General features: G+C 44.6%; 1 pseudogene; it reads left to right on the top strand.

The window, feature by feature from the left end:
• Window positions 1-2,205: 2,205 nt before the first annotated feature.
• Window positions 2,206-5,636, top strand: LOC117191961 (annotated as a pseudogene).
• Window positions 5,637-13,662: the final 8,026 nt, after the last annotated feature.

The following is a 13,662-nucleotide window of genomic DNA, read 5'->3' as shown; positions in this document are numbered from 1 at the left end:
TGCGTCAGTCCAGATGCATGCGAATTCGAAAATAATAATTGGGCGCCATTTGTTGCACTTGGCTTGTTTCCCAGAGGGCAATGCCGGCTAGCTGTCGACCCCAGGGCTGGGTAGTTCCCCTTGCCCGCCAAATGTAGACAAAAAAGGAGACATACTACTTCTCGGGACATCAAAACTAACAACAACCTAACAACAACAAAGAAAATCATAAACAGACGGCTATCAAGTGGGTGAAGCTTGGGTGTTATCACTTCGCGCGCCCGCCCTACCTGTGACCAAACACAACGTTCATTTTGGCCACCCTCTGCTGGAACGGTAACGGCTGGCCTAATCCATGGCTTACGCCACGCGTCCTCCCTCTATTTTAAATTTAATGCATCATGCTTCAATATATATCCAAGCTTTAATAATCGTAAATTGACAATTTCATCTTTCTCATTAATAAATAGCTATACTCAAAATTATCACTAACCACTAAGAAACACCAAAACGTTCGACACAAAGGCAAACAAGGAAATAACTGCTGAAATTTCGTTCAACCAACAGAGATACCCTCACCCATACGTAATGGAATATGTGTAGATGAGTGGATCCAGTTTTACGGGAGTTAATTTAACTCGGGCCCCTACGGAGACTTAACCTACCAAGAGCTCTTGATAAGGGTCCCCGGGACATAAACAATAAACAATATTTTTCCACAAATCGCTCGACCAAATACGGTGGACTGATGGGACCCCGCGTCACCCACTAAGGGTTAATCTTCTGGCACTGAACAGCTGATCGCAGATTTAGGTTCGTGAAAGGTGTTGGTGTTTTTACATATTTTTTTTTCAGGGGCCAAGATTTTTTGTTAAACGGTTTAAGCTAATACTAATTACCAAATAAAGGACACACGGAACAAAATAACATTTAATGTGGAACGGTGTTTGGAGTGCGGATTATGTTTTTTTTCTTTAAGTTCAAACGACGTGGGCGATCGCTGGCCGTGGCCGGTCAGCCCTAAATTTATATAGGTCCGTGTATACGTGTGCGCGTGTGTGTGTGTGTGAATAGGGTTTCGGGGTTGTTACTTGGTGAATGAGACCAAACGTGTGGCACGCACTGGAAGGCGATGCAACGATCGTGCGGGGTGGCTAGAATCGCCCTGGCAGCTAAATCGTTCTCTTTCACCCTCCCCCTTCACACGTCCCGCGCTACTTGGCTCACACACGCGCAACTGGAACGAACTCACTCAGGTTCCGTTGGGCAGTCTTCTTCTCTGCAGTCGACTTTCTCGAACTCCAGTGTCCCTCTCCAGGAAACCTTCTGGCCCGGTTCTGGTGGCTAATATTCCTTGCCGGCTGTTTGTAAAATTTTCTGCATTACAACCTATTTTATCGCCCGCCTTTTCTGTACTCACTTCAAACTTTCTGTTTTAAGCACAAAATTTCCAATTTCCCCAGTGACGGCTCCAGCTCCCCCCGATGTCCCCATACACCATCGAGCCTCCCTGGACTTCCGCTAGATGGCGCGTCGCCCTCAGCCCTGGCCACCTATCGTTCAGGTGGGACTGGAACAAAAGAGGACAAGTCTGTCCTATAAATTAGATTTGTTTTTTTTGTATGTTTTTGTTTTGTTCAATCCGTCCCCTGGCTTATCGGGTCGGAAACACCCCTGACTTCCCCGTGAGCTAGCTGGGAATGATAGGCCAGGGTGGCAAAGAGGCGGATCATAGCAAGATATCGTGGTTTTTTATATGAACAAATTAAGGATGGGGTGGACCCACAAGAGTAATTATTTGTACTATTATTGGTAATATTTTCAGCGGTTTAACTCAAATTGTTATCCAATTGAAATAAATGAGGCTCACGGGCGCTAAGTTCATTTTTTTCATTGGTATGTTTGCAGTATTTCTGTGGGTCAGACGGTCACACTGCAGCTCTCCTGCAACGAAAAAATTAGCCGTAATTTTGAATGGTCTATAAAAAAGGGTATGGACAACAGGCAAAAACAGCCAATGCAAATTGCAAGGTTCGTAGGAAATGCACCTCTCGTGTGAGGACAATCGGCTTTGTTTCTTCAAGGTATATTGGGCCAATGGGATGGATTTTACCTTAATCCGTTGGATTTTCTAGGCCGTTCTAGCCGTTGTCCACACCCTCTTTTTTCTTCCATTATGTGGAAAGTGAGTAGTAAATGTGTAGTAACCGTGTAAGTTTTCTCTCCAACGATTTTTTCTGGTAAACAGCGGTGAACGCGCGGGCAAAAGGAAAATCCATTTGTTTACACAGTTGATTTCCTTTTTTTTCAATTGTAAACCTTTGTTGCGAAAACAACGATAAAGTTAATTGCATTATAACAAGCCTGATTACAGATTACAGAGGTGAGTAACCGACAACGCACCAGCCGCCTCATCAAACACTTAGCCGAGCCTTTGTTTTCATTGCGTGCCTGCATCAGCTGGTGCAATAATATAGCATAGTGGCGTATCGTATCAACTAAATTCGAGAGATACTACATGCCCAGACCTTTATCAGCGTTTAGTCGACCACTTTGTAGCCCACATTCACGCTTCGAATCAGTTATTTGCCAGAGGCGTGCGCGTGCGGCAGTGTTTGGCTCTTACTCTCCGGAACGCAAAATCCATAACCGATTCTCATTTCAGCAGCGGAAAGATGCGCCCGTTTTCCGGCAAAGATTGCTTAAAGCCCGTCACCGAGGGCATCAATCGCGCCTTCGGTGCCCGGGAGCCCTGGCAGGTGGCCACCATCACCGCCACCACAGTGCTCGGCGGTGTCTGGCTCTGGACGTTTGTCTGTCAGAATGAAAGTGAGTTTCCACTGAGAGAGAGGTCTTCTCAAAATACATCACTATCTATAAGTAGGCACTCGTAGGCAAAAGTCAGGCCACCTAGTGTCTGTCGATTCCTTTCACGCCGTTGTCGGCGGCGTCATAAATTATAATCCATCAAACAATCTTATCTGCCACGGCTTGCACTTTCCTACGCAGCCCACCAAGTAAATACCCAGCCTAGCCGGCCCATTTTTGTTGTTTGACTCAAGAAATCGAAATCGGTACTTATGTATACCCATGTACTATGTACTTTGTGCCTTATATAATAGAGTTCGAGTGCCATGCACCCGTTGTGTGCCCTTCCTGAACTTTTGCGTTTAATCTGGGAACAGATTACAATAGATTAGAAACCAAATTTATATATACACAACAATTTATATATAGCCAAACGGCATAGCTTCTGGCTTCGATAAGAATATCCGCTAATACGCTAGTTGGAATTTAGTTTTCAATGGGCTCTCCCTTTTAGCTCCTTTATCAGTCAGGTGGCACCTGTTTGGAAGCACAAGAGATTTCTTATGACTAATCCCCTAAATGGAAAACGTTCTACGAATTCCAAAATTGGAATTACAATCGGTTTTCTAAAGCAACCAGTTGGAACCCGAATTCTTGGAAAAAGTTCCTTTCCGTTCGGCAACTTCCCACAAGACCTGTCTGGCTTCCACGATATGCTATCGTGTTCCAGCGACTACCGATCGACACATTCTCATTATAAAATGATTCATCATTTTATTTCATGGTTCGATACGCCTTTAGATAAGCATGCCTTAGGTTATTCGATAGGGGAATATTGAAATTAGTTGATCAGGCGATCATTCCTCCATCGCTTTGTTTGTTGCAGGTCTCTACACGCGTGGCAGGCGGCAGTTCTTCAGGATCGCCAAGAAAATACCCGCAGCTCGGCGACAGGTGGAGGCGGAGCTTACCAAGGCCAACAAAGACTTCGAATCGGCGATCAAGGAGAGCAACGCACACCTCACATACACGGTGACGCTGCCCGAGAAGGGTCTGAGCAAGGAGGTGATCCTGAAGCTGGTGGACGACCATCTAAAGACAGGTCACTACGAATAGCGCGACGGTCGCGTCTCCGGTGCCGTGTACGGCTACAACCCGGAGCTGGTGCAGCTCGTGACGGAGGTGTATGGCAAGGCGTCGTACACGAATCCCCTCCATGCGGACCTCTTCCCGGGCGTCTGCAAAATGGAGGCCGAGGTGGTGCGTATGGCCTGCAATCTGTTCCATGGAAGCAACAACAGCTGCGGCACCATGACAACCGGCGGCACCGAGTCCATTGTGATGGCCATGAAGGCATACCGGGACTACGCTCGCGAGTACAAGGGAATCACCAGGCCGAACATAGTCGTGCCACGCACCGCGCATGCGGCCTTCGACAAGGGTGGCCAATACATCAACATCCAAGTGAGATCTGTGGACGTCGATCCGGAGACCTTCGAGGTCGACATGAAGAAGTTCAAGCGTGCCATCAATATGAACACCATTCTGGTGAGGATTGACCCATGTTTCCCCAATTTATCCCCACTAATTCTAGCCTTATGCCGCTCCAGCTGGTTGGCTCTGCTCCCAATTTCCCCTACGGCACTATCGACGACATTGAAGCCATCGCCGCTCTGGGCGTAAAGTACGACATTCCCGTCCACGTAGACGCCTGCCTGGGGAGCTTTGTGGTGGCACTGGTCCGCAATGCCGGCTACAAGCTGCGTCCCTTTGACTTTGACGTTAAGGGCGTAACCAGCATCTCTGCCGACACGCACAAATACGGATTTGCTCCAAAGGGATCGTCGGTGATCCTGTACTCTGAGAAGAAGTTCAAGGATCACCAGTTCACAGTGACCACCGACTGGCCAGGCGGCGTCTACGGCTCACCCACTGTAAATGGTTCCCGTGCCGGAGGCATCATCGCCGCCTGCTGGGCCACCATGATGAGCTTCGGCTACGATGGCTATTTGGAGGCTACCAAGCGCATTGTGGACACGGCTCGCTACATTGAGAGGGGGTAAGACTGGGTACGAATGCACTTGGACTACGGCTGACCTTATCGAAACTCCACAGTGTTCGCGACATCGATGGCCTGTTTGTGTTGGGCAAGCCAGCCACTTCCGTCATTGCCTTTGGATCGAATGTGTTTGATATCTTCCGACTGTCGGACTCGCTCTGCAAGCTCGGCTGGAACCTGAATGCCCTGCAGTTCCCCTCTGGGTATGATAGATCTATTAAAACCATAGTTAACCATGCTTAAAATTTGGTATTCTGTCTACCAGTATCCACATCTGCGACACGGACATGCACACCCAGGCCGGAGTGGCAGACAATTTCATTGCCGACGTTCGCAGCTGCACGGCGGAGATCATGAAGGATCCTGGCCAGCCCGTGGTCGGAAAGATGGCCCTGTACGGCATGGCCCAGAGCATACCCGACCGCTCGGTAATTGGCGAGGTGACCCGCCTCTTCCTGCACTCCATGTACTACACGCCCAGCCAGAAGTACGCATCTGCCTCAGCTACTCTTCCTACAGCTCCCACCCATGCAAGCATTTCATCTGCAGCGCTACTGTTTTTAGAACCACCTAGAACTCCGTGTTATCCAAGCAATATTTATATATACCTGAAATTAGAGCTGTAATCGAGGGTACAAAAAGCGTCGTCAACAAAGTTGATTCTGTCTACGATATAATCCTACCAACCGGAGGCAGTCTTTCCTCAAAGAGCTATTTTATTAAAGTGATTGTTCTGTGTAAAGTGTTAGAAAAATATAAGTATAGTACATTTTGTATACTCATCAGTCTATTAAGAATTGATCTCATTTCTCTCGATTCTTGATCAATTTGTTGCCTTTTTCTTCGATTGTCGTGTACATTTGTTCCCCAAACAATTAACCATACTCGTAATTGCTTCAGCGTGGGCCCCTGCATTCCGGTCTGATCGGATCTGACCCGATCTGTCAGACGCTTTGCCACGCGTCGGCGTTTTAATTTAGCTGTTGCCCACATGACACGCCCATTTCCTTTGTGTAATTTATGCCGGTTTTCTCGGGCTCTGTTCAAATTGTTTCAAATAAATTTCAGTAGCGGAAACATTTATCTAAAGGACTGCCAGCCAGAATCCCGTGGACACGCGTCAAGTGTCATTTTTTCAGGAGAAATTTCGAAAAAATTAAAAATAGCCAAAAACCGAGCAACAAGTGTCATTCGGCGGAGGTGGAGATCAATTGGAGGCATTCATTTTGGACTGCAACAAAGGCGAAACCTGTCACATTAACAAGATGCCTACGCTGACACCCTGCTACCCCAGCTTCTGCCCTCCAATCCTCTGTCTTCCCTGCAGGCCTTATGGGCTCGCATTATGGCCCCAACAAATTCGGCTCAAACCGGGTTGCAAAAAAAGTTCACTTCGTAGTGACGCAGCTCTGAACGGGGCCCCAGCGACGACGACGCGCAGCTGAGCGAGGGCGGAGCAGAGAGCCGGGCAGAGCCGGGCAGAGGCAGAGAGCACCCAATGGCCTCAGAGACGCGGAGCGGCTCATTCGTTGTGCGCTCGTTGAATCGCCGAGACGTTGGAGTCGCCGTCGTCGCTGTCGTTGTCGTCGCGTGTGTGCAGCAAACAAAAAAATAAAATAAGACAATAAATATTTTTTTGAGAAAAAATAAAACCTGATTTCTTTTAAAAATTGCATAAATAAGTAAAAGTTTCCTCATTGTTGGGGCCAGCAGTTTATCGAAAGGGGAAGGGGGAAAGTGGCGCCCAGAAGGTTGATCCCACTTTTCCGTTCTACCTGTGTGAGTGCGAGTGTCTGTGTGTATGGGTGATTGTGATATGATATATGATATGAGGGCTTTAATCCATCTCAAGGGGGAGCTCCATTGACCGGACTTTGAGGATTTTCAATTACTTAGAGCGCCAGCAACTCTTCCAAAGGAATACTCGTCCGCCCCAAGGTAAGTTTGAAGCTCATTTCGGATTGGAATTTGTTGATAAGTTAAATAGCTATATTAATAGCCAATTATTTAGTCACCATTATAGCCATGAATTGTTCATTAGCAGTTTTTTCTGTATCGATAAGGTAAACACACTTGAACATTACGCATACAGAGAGACCCACCTATGGAGAAGTAAACATCTAGAACTCGAGAGCAAACAACTAGTTGTACTATAAACTGAAGTACTATAGACAGTACTATAGATGAGGTATCTATCTAATGATGGGAAAGGTTTCGTAGCGGAAGAGTGTAATTTCTTTAATGGAATACTAGATCGAGTCTAAAGATATCGGATATCTCTGTAGCTTCTATTTATTCTAGTGCTCTAGTGCTCTTTTCTATTTATTTACCTCTTTTTTCATTCACTATTTGTTCAACTTTCCATTCTCTTTATACCCATACATCTTAGCCTCAACTTATCATCGTTTATTCTTTCTCCAGACATATCTCCACCTTGAGTTTGCCTTATCATCCCCAGAGTCGAATAAATATAGCGCAGGTATTGGAAACAAAATATTAAATTAATGCGCAAAATGTTTTTATCCAGCACTCATATAGAGATTCCCATTCCTAGGCTAATTCCCATACCTCATCCGCGTTGGTATTTTGTTTGCATCTTGATAGGCTCGGACAGAGCCCAGCGTAGAGATAAGGTTCTCCGGTCGCTCAGTTTCTCTTTTGATTTTAGCCTACTACCATGCATTTTTTTTATCTTTCCGATAAGATATGGCCAGGGACACACATACCATATATTTGTGGGGTATATGGAAGTCTTGCTCTAGTTTTTGGCTTTGGTAGGCTCTCGTTTGGGTTGGTTGTTTGGTCACCGTTGGCATGCAAGGAGGCAATCAGTGGGTGCTTCCCTGCAGGATCAGATGTATTTGGTCAGATAAAAGGAGTAGGGACAACACATGGCAACCCAACTGGATCCACATATGGATGGAATCGCTCCATGGCCACCGCTGCCCCAGCCGGGCACAACAAGTCCACTCAAAGTTGTTTGCCGCACAACAACAGAAAACAACGGAAGCACAAACAAAACCAACCCGGGGCAACCCCCAGTCCCCAAGCCAAAGGATATTACATCCACCGCCGACTGGCCAGCTGGGTGCGGCTTTAATGTCTGGCGTCATTATACCATTTATAGCCATGTTTTCCGAGAACTTTCGCTCCTCCCTTCAGGGTGTTTAATCGATAAACCCACAGTGGCCCGAGGAAACTCCTTTCGGCCCGGCATTTCGCCATTTCATTGCCGGCTCCTCGGTCGCCATTTGTGTGCTAATTGCAGATCGAGGCTAAGTAACTGATTTGCTTATGGGGGCAAGGGATTGGGAGTCAGTGTGGGGGTGTTTACTGTACCCAAGCCAAATGGCTTGGACTCGTTAACTTTGACGTTAATTAGCTTTTGGAGTTTCGCGAGGCGACGCAGTCGAAACATGTGGCAGCATGAGTTGGCATGGAATGTGGTTAGCCCTGGTAGAGAAGATCAACAAAGTAGAGGCGAGTAATTGGCAGTTTTCCCCAATGGAAATTTGTTAAAAATTTAAAACTTGAATGCAGATCTAGAGATAATCATAATAATAGAATACAGAGAGGAAATTATGTACAAAATATGGATACATATATGAAATAACTATCTGTATCTTTAATAACATATTTCAAATCGCAATCTCTGACAGTTCCAGCAATAAATACCAATCAAGCAATCATCAGTTTTTCTTTTTCTTTAGTTTCTGTGGGGTTTCCTTCCCGCTCCGTCCACAAAACAAAAAAACGCAACATATTTCACAGTTGGTAAATATTTTCTATGCATATTTGCAACGCTCCAAAAAGCCCAATAAGAGGCAGGCTGGCAAATGCTTTTCTATTGCTTTCAGCAAGAGATTTGCATAAGGCTACAGATATGCACACAGATACTATTTAGGGGATACATGTATGCATGGGTAGAGCTGCAATTAACATCAAACACGGGCGGTGTACAGACAAATACTTATTGACTTCTCTGATTTGAAATTGAGATCCGGCGAACGGAACAGAACACGCCTCTGAAAGTGTTTTTCGTTTCGTCTCAAGATTCTGTGTGTAACCTTCGCACGACTAGTCGACTCTACTCTCGACTCTCGAGTCGAGTGACGTGCTGTCGAGTTCTAAGCAAACCCCGTGCGACGGGACGGGGCTTAGATGATTACCGAATGACATCAGCACTGGGAACAAAGCAGAGTCTCCAAAGTGTGACTTCAACCTGTTCGAGTACGGCTACGGGTCTGGCTATGGGTGCTGCTCTTTATGGCTTTCTTCTTCAACGGATCCAGCGAAAGCCTGTTGCCTCAATTATAATACATCTACCCATAATGATCTCCCCCTCATAATGATGATCTAACAGGTGGGAACTGCGGTTAATCGGTTTCGGGTACTGTGAATGGATCATGTTCGCGTTAATTGTGCGGTTTGTGGGGGGAAGGGGAAGTATGCTGACAAATTGCCCGACAATGCAATGAAAAACAACTTTAATTGATACAATTGAAAGTCAATGTTCACATTGATTGGTTAACACCATTAGCATTTGATTTTCTAATGCACATTCTATGCAAATACTGGAAAAGTGGAATATCTATCAAGTCTCCTAAGCATACCCTTTCTAAGTACTCAAGCCCTCGAATCGCCTTTATCTGTGGACCCAGTCGATTCCTTTGGGCATATCCATAACAAATAACGAGGGGGAACGTTGTGAGTTGCTGCGGACACCGCAACTCTACGGTTATACCCGATACTAAGTCAGTATGGCTCTCCTCCGGCAGACGCCGCTAATATTAAAAGACACGACAAAGAGTGCGTGCGAGAGAGACAGAAAATCAGTCTGAGCGTGACGTCGGGCGCTGCGAAGCCACTGAAAATTGATATGTTCCTATTGGCTATAAAAATGATCTGATCTGATCCAGATTCAGCAATCTGATAGATATGGTCATTATCTATGATTCTGCGTTTTTAGTTTTCTCGAATGTGCAATAATGTGGATGCAACAGATTTTCGTCCTTTGTGTGGGCGGAAGGGGGTGGGGCGAAATTTTGAGATACACGTTTTATAGTAAGATCTAACAGGAGTGCGGATACCAAATTTGGTTACTCTAGCCTTAATAGTCTCTGAGATTTTTGAATATTCCCAGATTTTCGTCCTTTGCGGGGGCGGAAGGGGGTGTGGCGAAATTTTGAAACAAACTCGTCTCGGTCCGATATATTAGGAGTGTGGATACCAAATTTGGTTGCACTAGCTTTTGTAGTCTCTGAGATCTAGGCGCTAATGTTTTACTCTAAGCAAAGCCGCCTATGCTACGTGTGTGTTAGAGAGAGACAGGGCGAGAAAAAATGAAATTGTTTTCTTGATGCTGGCTATAATAATACTACGATCCAATTAAGATTCCGCAGTCCTAAAGATATGGTCATTCTCTACAATTCTACGTTTTTGGTTTTCTCATATCTTTAAAATTGTGGATGCCACAGATTTTCGTCTTTTGTGGGGGCGGAAGTGGGCGGAGCGAAGTTTTGTAGCAGTGACATATCACAGAAGTCTGGATCCAAAACATCGTTGCTCTAGCTCTTATAGTCTTTGAGCACTAGGCGCTGAAGGGGACGGACAGACGGACAGACGGACGGACGGACAGACGGACAGACAGACATGGCTCAATCGACTCGGCTATTGATGCTGATCAAGAATATATATACTTTATGGGGTCGGAAACGATTCCTTCTGGACGTTACACACATCCACTTTTACCACAAATCTAATATACCCCAATACTCATTTTGAGTATCGGGTATAAAAAGAAGCCAAGCAACAGACAAGAGACACTGACATATTCTTGTCAATTTCCATTTGCAGTCAGCAGCGTCAACTAAACTAAATCAATCTTAATTAAATTAAAAAAACCCAAACCAGGAATGTCAGCTTAACTTTTGGCAAAAATCAGCCACAAAACAAAGACAAAGCAGAATTAAATAGAATTCGAGCTGCAATTGAAACGAAAAAGTAATAAAACAAGGATCGACTTATATGCTATATTCGTAGGGCAGATAAATATACTCGCAGCTTGACATAAATAGGGCGTTCCGCCTTAGCCATGTCGGTCACGTCGGGAGGCTTTGCGTGCCAGTTTTTACAAGTTTCCGATAATAAATAATAAATATTCGTACGAGCAAAAACTACGAGTATTCCATTGTCACTCTCCAGCTGCCTGGTTGGCTGTCTGACTGATTTAGATTGTAATGGCCCATCTGCATATATGGCCTAAATGGTCTCCAGTGGGGGGCATATGACCCACTTCCCTCGGCTTAATGCGCCAGCAGCCCACACTTGAGTTTCCTCATATTCAGCCTCTCTGTCTGCCATGGAATTTCCTTGACATTGAACCACATTTAGTGGCAAAGCAAAGCCCGAACACAATGCTTATTTTATAGAATGAATTCCAAAGTCAAATATCCAACCAGTTTGTGCAAAACGCAATTTATATATATGTAGATGAATTTCATTGTCTGGCTCGAAACCAGTTTTCAAAACATTTACTGTGTTCCAGCCGAAATCGCAAAGTCACTCTCTTGTTAGGATGAGATGAGTTCTTCGATCAGCAAATTTGTCATTGACGGATAGCTGTTTCTTAATTTTATATTATTTTCGAATTAAAGTACGAATTTACGAGTAATGCGCGAAGTTTCCTTTAAGCGGCAACGTCTAAAAGCTAGCCGTCGAGTGCAAAATAAAGCTTTTGCTTAAGCTTTGAAACTACGCTACGGTCAGTGTTGCTGTGCTTCAAGTTTGCTGATATTTTTGGATGAAAAACTACTACGTTTTTGATTAAAGCGATTTATTTAAACAACTAAACTAACGTTTTTTAAGTAATGAGCAATGTTTGTATTTCGTTGTAGAGGAACGGCAGTCCTCTATTTTCTTCTTTTGACTGGAAAAAAATACTCCAAGCTCGTAGTGATTCATGACATACCCCTAAAAGATATGTTTTAATTGATTTCAATTTACTATAAATGATCTAATTCAATTTCGCTCAACATTCAATTCGTTGTGGGCCACTCACAAATCGATTCGCTAATCGTTTGGCTTCACCTCCGACCACAAATCGCGCCAATGAACTGAAATGATTTCACTACAGCAGAGGAGGGAGCGACGGATGGGAGTGGAGTGGAGACGACTGGAAGAAATAGAACTTAATTAGTGGAAAATACGACGCACCGATGTTGTTGATATGTGAAGAGAGAGAGGATGGGGAGAAGCTATAAGAGCTATAGAGAGGGGCCATCTAAATGTCACTCATAGTACCATTCGGAAGTCTAATTCGATTCTGATACACTAGCGCAATATATTTAGAAGATTCCATCATAAGAAAGGAAGTGCTCTCAAAGACAAGACAGAAGTGGGAACTTCTAGAGTTCACCTGAGGCTAATTCTGAATGGATAAGGTATTGGGTTGCTCTATAATTTTATCTGTAAATATATTAGCTTGGAGTATATAATACCACGTATAATATAAACTACATGGTTCGAAGTACAAAAGAATTCTTAAATCAGAATGCTTTTCAGTACAATATCATATTAAAGAATGATAGGTTTGTTGGACTTCCTGTCAGGTTTCTTACATTTTTCCTCCTAATTTCTTTCAGTGCATAGGAAATATTAAATTTTAAGTTCACTTTTTTTTGCCTTGTTTTTGTGCTTGTGTCATGTCTTGCCATCCATACAACACATCATCTAGATTCGAGATGACTATTTATACGCACGCGCCCCTTTTTTTGTCCCGAGGGCTCTGCCGTGAAAAGCGTGAAAATCGGTAGAGCGAGATAGATGCATCGTGCACATGTATGTACATATGTATGAACCATATGTATATGCAACTGCAACATATCTTCTATTTTCGGCTGTGCTCTCAGAGCGTGACAATTATAAGAGATTATCAGGATGTTGAGGGCAAGTCAGAGTCGAGACGCGTGGGCGACCACAAACGATGCCGCCCACAACCCCGGGCGCCTCTCCCAACGACTACTACTGACTATATCTTTTTTATATATCTGCGGCAAATTTCATGAGCTACCTAATAGACTCTCTAAAGAGTTCTGTCCTCATCAGTTCAGCCAAATGTGTCGCCTCCAACTCCCCTCCCAGCTGTTTATTTATGTAATCCGCCTGCAACACCAAATGTTGCTGAGCTCGCCAAATGTTGCTGCTGCCGTTGTCACATGCAACTCCGATGGCGGTTACCTTTTTTGGCGCACTTATGCAACTTATGCAAGTACATACTTACTACACCCAGTACCAGTCGTGGACCCAATTCCCACTGGCCAGGAAACGATCCACTTTGATGTCTAGTCTTTAGGCTGATTGACTGATGGCCCGAAAGGAAGTTGCGCCAAAGACTACTTCAATTTAGAAATTCGAATATATTCAAATGGGGGGAATTGGCAGTCATTCTGCCCGATTTCAGAGTGGAATGAATGACGGTCTAAGCAGCCAAGGGTTCAGCAACATTTGGCGGCGGAACGGGCGGCAGTGTTGGCGACGGCTTTAAATAAATCAGCCGTAAAGACAAGACAAACAAGAAAGGAAGTCCAAAGACGAATTCCGAAGCTGTTGATACTCTTACATATGTATATAAACTCGCAATGTCAGCTATAAGATATACATATGTAGTGCCTTTAAACCTTCAACAGACAGATAGGCATAACTGTATTGACATGATGTGCTATATTGATCAAGATATACCATAAATTATGATTTCATCTCTTTGTGGCAAATATCTGCTCAAAACCACAACACCCTCACCAAGCGAATATCAAGAG

The sequence above is a fragment of the Drosophila miranda genome (genome assembly GCF_003369915.1).
Source record: "Drosophila miranda strain MSH22 chromosome Y unlocalized genomic scaffold, D.miranda_PacBio2.1 Contig_Y1_pilon, whole genome shotgun sequence".
In the NCBI taxonomy this organism is placed as follows: Eukaryota; Metazoa; Arthropoda; class Insecta; order Diptera; family Drosophilidae; genus Drosophila; species Drosophila miranda.
The sequence above is the reverse complement of the archived record's forward strand: the minus strand, read 5'-3'. Positions and strand labels throughout refer to the sequence as shown.